Consider the following 8,533-nt stretch of genomic DNA (forward strand, 5'->3'; position numbering starts at 1 on the left):
GCTGTATTTTCCCCTTTTTATTCCTAATTTCTGAACAAAAAACATTGTGTCCTGCACAGCTGCACTTACCTAATCTTTCAAAATCATCTACTTAAAAAAACACAAACCATTCTGTTTACAGCTGCTAGTACTACACTGAACATCTCCTTCTACTGTCTTCCTGCAACTTTCAGCCATGACTAAGACTTGAGTAATGTCAACATCCTAATCCTATGCATGTTTACTTGGAAGTAAGTTACATGGAGTTCAATGGATCGTATTCCCAGGCAAGTCTCAGGCTGCAATCCTACAGACGCTTGCTATGGAGTAAGTTCTGTGAGCAGCTCATTTTTATGCACATTTCGTAGGGAGGAAGCTCCACTGAACTTACTGGGTCTAGCTTCTGAGTAAACACACATAGGATTAGGCCACATATCTTGTAAGGAATGGGCCCTAAACTGTGGTATTTGCTTTGCTTGCTATTCCAGGTTTCTTTAAAATTGCTCAAAATATGACAGCCACTTTCTTATCACATGCCAGAGGGTCACTGGACGTTTCCAGATGTGGAAAAAAATGAAATATTGACAGCCTGCCTAACATATTAAGCAGAATGGGGTTTGCTCTCTGTACCATAGCTTATTTCAGGCACGCAGTTAGCAGTGCAGGGGAAGGATAAATGCCTCTGTACATATGTCATTCTGTCTGTATGAATGTGCCTCAATGTCCTATGTGAAGAAAGAAGTTTATAGTATATTGCTCACAGAGGTGTAGAGGTCACAGAATGGAGTACAGCAGGGCTTCAAGATCTTTTCATTTAGCAGCAGCTAAAGCAGCCTTAGCAAACCTGGTACCCTCCAAATGTTCCACACCACAATTCCCATCATCCCTGATTATTTGCCATGCCAGCTGGGGCTGATGAGTGTTCTAGTCCTAAAATCTGGAGGGCACCAGGATGGGGAGACTGGGACAAGATAAACTGCTAGATGTACTTATAACAGGGAAAAACTGTGTAAGAATGGCAACAGTGTGGCTAGCAAGAAAACTCCAGTTAATGGCCTTTCTTACTGAAACATTAAGAGCACTGTCCTTTGCACGTTCACGCAGAAAAAAGTCCCATTGCATGCAATGTGGCTTACTCCCTAGCATAGGGGATTACATTCTGCATAGTGTTTAGGCTGCATTCGCATGTGTTGTAAGCCTTGAGTATTCTCCAAGTGATGCTGCTTTGGGCTGAAGGCCAGATCTTGTACCATGAATTATTAATTGAGCTCTCTTGTATTTAACTGAAGCTGCCCTTTTCCTGCTGTCTTATTCATCATACATGCCTTCCTGTTTCACTGAATGAACATGGGACAGTATGGAATCACTGTGCACTTCAATAAGATGTTCTCCCTCAAGTATTTGAGTCATATCTTAGGTACATTACTTTATTTCCTGTTTATTTTGCCCCTCATGGCTGGACAGGAGCCAGGCCCGATTTTCCATTATATAAGATTTAAAATGTGTTGAAAGAGCCTGTGCATAAAAGAAAAATGTTTTAAAATAAGGTACTCATTTTCTAATCTTACGTTAAAAGATTTCAAAAATTTACATTTATGAAAGAAAGCACTTCTATGTTCTAAAACTGATGCCAGACAGAAATTCTTGCAATCATTTCATTTTGAGAGCGTCAAAGTTTACACTTTTATTTCTGTAGTTCTATTAGATACTTTTGGGGGAGGGATATCCTATCTGCACATTAATTTTAAAGATGTACTCCTGTATATTGTCACGCAGGATGTCCTAGAATCCTTCCTTCCTTTCTTTCTTTCTTTCTTTATTAATTAATTAATTAATTAATTACATTTATATACCGCCTTTTTTCCTCAAGGAACTCAAGGCAATGTACATAGTCCCCCTCCTCCTCCATTTTATCCTCACAACAACATCCCTGTGAGGTGGGTTGGGCTGAGAATCTGTGACTGGCCCAAAGTCACCCAGTGAGCTTCCATGGCCGAGTGGGGACTAGAACCCGGATCGCCCGACTCCCAGTCCAACACTCCAGCCACTATACCACACTGGCTCTTTATTCCCATCAATACAATTTTTGGTAGACCTGGAGGATGTAGTGTCACTATCAGCCTTTCAAAACTAAACATCAAGACATCTTCTTGCTTTAAAAACAATTCTGGTGCTTTCACTCTCTTGCTTGCTGTTTTGAAAGAGAAAGATGATCATTCTTCAGCCTCAAACAGAGTTGTTCTTGATTACAGCTGCCCTGCTACAACAACAGAAAACCTAAGTCAGTATAATAAGAGATCTTGCACCTGTGTAATTTCTGCTTTCATCTCCAATTATCCGTAACATTTTAAGGAGAACAATGGCTTCATATGGAAGAGGAAAAGCCTCATAATTTTTCATAATTTGAACATAAAACAGTAATGTTCCAGTCAGTTCTAGAATGCCCTCGACAGCTGTACTGGTGCTTGACTCACTATGACAGAGCAAGGAGATAGATCCAAAGATACAGAATACAAATATTTACACATTATATAATCTGAGCCTAGAGCTCCCTCTTTAGGATTTGTTGGGGAAAGGAAAATGATCATGGGACTCCGCTGAGTCATAGCCATCTGATTTAAGTCCCTGCAAGTAGGCCCAAAGGGGGCAGGGGAAGGGTTTTCAGAGGGCCAACAGTTAGTCCGGAGTCTTTTGTTTTGTGACCCAAAGTATCAGTTAAGAAACCAAAAGTGCTGATGCCTGAGCGGAATGTGATGCCCTTTAGTGACTGGACAAAAAAGATTCCTGTTAACTTGCTTCTACAATGTTCCTAATGAGAAACAAGGACCTCAGATTTAGTCACTACAAACCCATCTTCAGCACATTTAACTGCCCAATGATTGCCATTGTAATTACTGGACCTGCTCCTATATCTTTAACAGTAATGTGACACACAGACACCCAAGCTACAAAAAGTTTTACCCACTTAATTTATGAGGGCCAAACTAGGGATGTGTGCGTGTGTAGGCCACATTTGTTTATTCATCTGTCCATTCACTTAAAAAGCTGGGAGTGGGTCAGGGGACTGCACCCTTCCAGTTGATTTAGGGCATAATCCAGTGCATATTTAGACAGAAAAAAGTCCTACAGGTTGGGCTCTTAGGCACTTTTATTTCACCTCAATTCAGCCCCAATACTGGAAATAGCAGGACTGCGAGAAAAGTGTCTGAAGCAAGGCAGAGGAGGGTTTCACTCTGATCTATGTACCTCTTTCGATGTAAAAGTCAGACCCCACCTGCACTTTATATGTGAACAGGGCAGACATGTGGACGACAAACAGGGCTGCTTCATCATATCTAATTTGGCACTCGTATATGAACTGGGTGAAGCTTTTCCTGGCCCGGGGAGACATTTTCTGTGTGTAAGGCTGCTGTTAAAAGCACTGAAATAGGGCATATTTAAATCGGGCATATTTAATATTGGGGATATTGTCCCTGCAATATCTCCAATATCGTCAGTCTGCAGACTTCAGAAGAGGTGCATCAGGTGTTCCCACCAGTGGATGAGGCCTTACTATCCTCCATCTCAATAAGGAATTCTAAAATAAATTAATTCCTCTCTCTGTTCGAACCTCTAGCCTATGGGCTGGATCCAGGATCTGCCTTCCATGGATGGATGGAAGGTGCCTCTGACCACTTTTGGGGGATCCCCCTTCCCCCTGCACCAGAGCTCATCCCATTCAGCTGGTTCCCCTGACCCTCTGTGTAGTATTTTCAGGGAGCTGCCATGGGAAGGGTGGAACCAGGAAATTCCCTTCGGCCAGCACAGGTGCACACACCTAAATCTGGATCAAACCCAATGTGCCGCTTGCAAGTCTATTTAGAAGACAGCCCCACTGAGTTCCTAAGTGGGTGTAGCATTGCAGATGGAATGTATTTATATTAAGCTGCTTTACTACATTTTTCCACAAGTAGGACTTTTGTTTTGTTTTAAACTGGCTCTGCTCTTATTTCCTTAACAGCAGCCTAACAGAGAAGGAAACAATTTTCTTGGCATAGGGGAAAGCTTCAGCTTTTAAATTCATGCCTGTCAGAGTAAAGATGTAGCCCCACCAAACAAAGGAGCAACTATATTATAGCCACAAAAACAAAAGGTGCTGGAATGGGGAAGGCCATATAAATTGGATGAAGGCTAAGGCTGCTAAAATATTTTATCATGCTTCTGAGGAAGAACTCTAACCCAAGCTGTGTAAGATACCCAGTTCTCCCCTAAAGTAGTTGACAGTACTGGAGGCCTTTCTGGTTTTTATTTTTTTTGCTCTGTGATTTGCTTTGGCTTTAGGGATGATCCTTCCTCCCCCCCTCCATTTTTTCTTGTGTTTATACTAACTCTGTCTGCAAGCAACATAAGAAAGAGTAATGACAGTTCTCCTAATCATGTAAAGCTGAATATTATGGGCAAGGTAGATACAGTATTTGTTTTATGGTAGTTAATGTTTATGTCATTGTAAATCTCTCAATTTTCATCTTTCAGGAATCTCTTTATGGTAGCATAATGACTATGCAGGTATTGGTGATGCTGTCTTACTAGGGCAGTAAGAGAGAAGGAGGTTAGGTAAAGGGATGAGGTAAAAGGAAAGTGATCATGAGACTCAGCTGAGTCATTTACAGCTGAGCTTGCTTCCCTGTAGAATCTCTTGCTCTGAGTGGAACAGGTTATTTGGTGGGCAGACAATAGAAGAGAAACATGACAGTCTTTATATTAGCAAAGCCAAATCTGAGTTACGGCCGGCCTTTATGTTTTCAGAGATGGGGTTCAATCATTGCTCCTTATCCCAGAATGCTAGCTGTAATCTGATGCCTGTAACACTTATCAGACTAATTTGTTCAGTCTGCAATCTCTATTTTGAGACTGGGTCTGAACTGCAAACTTCATGGCCACAGCATCTGGCTGAATTTTTGGACTTTTCTGTTCTTCCCCCATCCCCTGCTTCTTACCGCCTAGCTTGATGAAAAGTTCTGGAGAACTTGAAGAATTGCACAATCTTTTGTGGCGATTTGGTTGGTCCTAATGAACTTATTGCTGAACTGTGGATTTTGTAAAAGGAGAATGAATGTTTGACAGCAAGGGCCAAATGGAATGATGGGTAGTGTCAAAAGTGAAAGCAGGGAACAGTTATGTGAGAAGGAAGAGTTAGTTGAGTTAGGATGGAGAGCGACAATGGGAGGGATGAGGGATTAGAGTTAGTGAGAAGATAAAGGAGTTAATGGGATCAAAGGGAGATGGCAAGTAAATGCTGGTGGCAAGGGGAGATATTAGAAAGGGGAGTCAGTGATGTTAGATTAGGTTACTAGTTTTATTCTTTATCATATGACTACTTATTTTGGCTATTATGTTCCACAAATAAATAACATGTTTAATGTTTTAACTACCTGTGTTCTGATTTGGGTGGATTCTAAGCTTGGCATATCTCATTATATGCACTTGATTTGAAAGTGTCCTGTGCCCAAAGACAGCATTGGGCTGGATGTGATTCAAGTTCATTTCATATAGGACACTCCCCTGCACATGTGGGTGTATGATTTAGGGTGTCCCAAAGCTTGCTGCACTGGACACAGCCCCAGTCCCTTATTCTTGTGGCTATAATTACCATGGAGCTGCCATCCTTGGCAGTAACCTTGTACCTAAATAAAGCTTTGGGCTGGACACAATTCAGTGCCATCTCATAAATGACACTCTCTTGACATAGGCGTATATGATTTGGTGTGGCCTAAACATCATATGCCCCTACACCCCAAAATAAGCTTTGGACTATCCCATATCATATATTGACATAATTGGGCGATTCTCCCCTTCAAGATGTGCAATGATTGTATCCAATCAAAACCATTATTCTTGCACAATGCACATTCATGCATGATGACCCCAGATGACAGTATAACAATGCTTCCAGACAGAAGGCTTCTAGCACTAACTATCAAAAGGCATTGTTCAGCTGTTCCATCTTTTCCTCCTTCATGGAGGAAGTGGTGGGAAAATATGGGAGGGCTCTAAACTGAAGACAGTGTCTGGACACCCCCCACCCTCTTTCCAATAAAATTCTGTGAATAAGGCAGTGCAATTGCACAATAAAAGCCTTGAGTGGAAGCAGTTTTTCAGGGAACAAAGACTGAGAACCTTTACGGCTATCTGGTCTATCCTGTTATCATCAATGGAAGACAGAATTGCTTAGGACCAGTGCAAATGTTTATGTGACTGTCTGTGCCATGCACAAAGTCATCTAAAACAGCTGATCTGTTGGAGATTGTCTCCAAGACCAAATATTTAAAATGAAGAAATAGCTTATCTGGGCATCCTTTTATTTATATAAATGTTGATAAAGCTGGAAAAACCTTATAAGCAAAGGGAAGGTTTGAAATACCATTTTTGAAGGGAGCCCTGCCCCTAGCTGCTTAGAGGAGGTCTTGATTACCAGGATAGTAAATCTGTACTAATGGGCTTTTTCTTTGAAATTTACAGTGAGACGGATATACTTATTTGAAGCAGGAGTTAGGGATTTCTGTCCCTCTGGCCAAGGCCATCACTTTTGTTCTGAGAAATATCAAGTTTGTAAGACAGCCCAGTTAATCTATATCATATACTGCTCATTGGAAGGACAGATACTGAAGCTGAAGCTCAAATATTTTGGCCACCTAATGCGAAGAGAAAATTCCCTGGAAAAGACCCTGATGCTGGGAAAGATTGAAGGCAAAAGGAGAAGGGGACGGCAGAGGATGAGATGGCTAGATAGCATCACCGATGCAATGAATATGGACTTGAGCACACTCCGGGAGAGAGCACAGGACAGGAAGGCCTGGTGTGCTATGGTCTATGGGGTCACGAAGAGTTGGACACGACTGAATGACTGAACAACAACAACAACAATCGAATACAAGACATTACTAACTCCATCAGACAGAACCTATGACGTTAGAAGAGCCTAAATTAGATCATTTCCGTGGACTTAGAAGTACCTAATTGTACATAAGACTGGACTGCACATCATTCAAGGTGTCTCTCTCTGTTGCTAAGAAATTAGAGCAGTAGGCGCCCTAGAGAAAGGATATTAATACTGAACAGAAGTTGATTCTTAACTATCTGCCTTCAGTTACTTAGAAGACTTAGATAGCATCTTCTGCAAGCTGGACCATTATCTAACCAGCTTCAGAAGTGTACCAGCCCTCTCTGAGCAACATATTGTGTAACCAACACTCCTAAGAATCCTGTTAAAAATCATCTCTAATGTCAGTCATGTTTTCACCACTATCTGACTCGGCTCTAGAAATGCATGTCTGGGACAACGAATTAGCTTTATTTAAGAAATAGTTCCAAAGTATGAGAAAAAAGGGTAAGTTCACTAATGGCAGTGTCCTGAATGCATAAATGTAAATTCCTCAAAACATTCACGTGTTGCTATTTTATTTCAGAAAAAAGGCAGGGAGAACAATCCTATAGCCCTTAGATGGTTTCTGGGGGGGCACAGGATATTTTAGATTCCTGGATCCAAGGTTGGAGTGACCCACGAGTCTAAGCTCCCTGCCCCTCCCAAGAAGGTGCTCCTGTGGGTGGGGAGGATTCCAAGGAATCCTCCAGCCTCCTTCCCTCCCCCTCTCCAATGCTTCAGCTAGATGGGCAAAAAAGCCCACCTCGCTGAAATGTACAAAGATTGCCTCCACGGTTCCTCCCGCTCTGCACTGGATGGCCATTAGCCTCTGAGTTTGAAGGCTTATGGCCATCCCCATAGGACTGCATCCTTAATGAATCTGATTAGCTCGGATATCAAAACCAACTGTCAGATGCTGGACAGTGCAGAAGACTGAGTAAATCACTTTCAGGTGAAGAATCCAATTATATATCTGTAAGTACTGCATGAACTGCATGTAAGTACTGTAAGAACCTCGTGTGGCGCAGAGTGGTAGGCGGCAGTATTGCAACCGAAACTCTCCCCACGACCTAAGTTCGATCCCAGTGGAAGCCGGGTCTCAGGTAGCCAGCTCAGGTTGACTCAGCCTTCCGTCCTTCCGAGGATGGTAAAATGAGTACCCAGCTTGCTGGGGGAAGGGTAGTCACGACTGGGGAAGGCAATGGCAAACCACCCCGCTATAGTCTGCCACAAAAACGCTAGCGCAAGTGGTGCCCCTCTAGGAGTCAGCAATGACTCGGTGCTTGCACAGGAGGAACTGCATGGAACATTAAGCACATCTGTCTTAATCCACTCATTTGCAGCTCTTGCTCTATAACTTGCTAAAACAAATTCTTGTTTTGCCTCCAAAACAAAAAAACCAAAGAATGTTTTGTTAAACCAAAGAATGTTTAAGTCCTATTGAGGTTAAGGATTGGGGGTGCTTCCAGATGAGGCTTTTATGGTGCCATCGCCCTTCCACATTCACTGAGGCTTACAGGGGGTCCAGACAATTATGTCTTCTACTCATGACCCTCCTGTGCTTTCTTACCACTTCTCCTGACTTTTTCCTTATTGCAGAAAATCCATTAAGGAGAAAAAGATGGAACAGTTGCACAATGCAGTTGCACATGA

The sequence above is a fragment of the Heloderma suspectum genome, chromosome 2 (assembly GCF_057233095.1).
Source record: "Heloderma suspectum isolate Gila_16-S chromosome 2, 16-S_ref, whole genome shotgun sequence".
NCBI classification, from domain to species: domain Eukaryota; kingdom Metazoa; phylum Chordata; class Lepidosauria; order Squamata; family Helodermatidae; genus Heloderma; species Heloderma suspectum.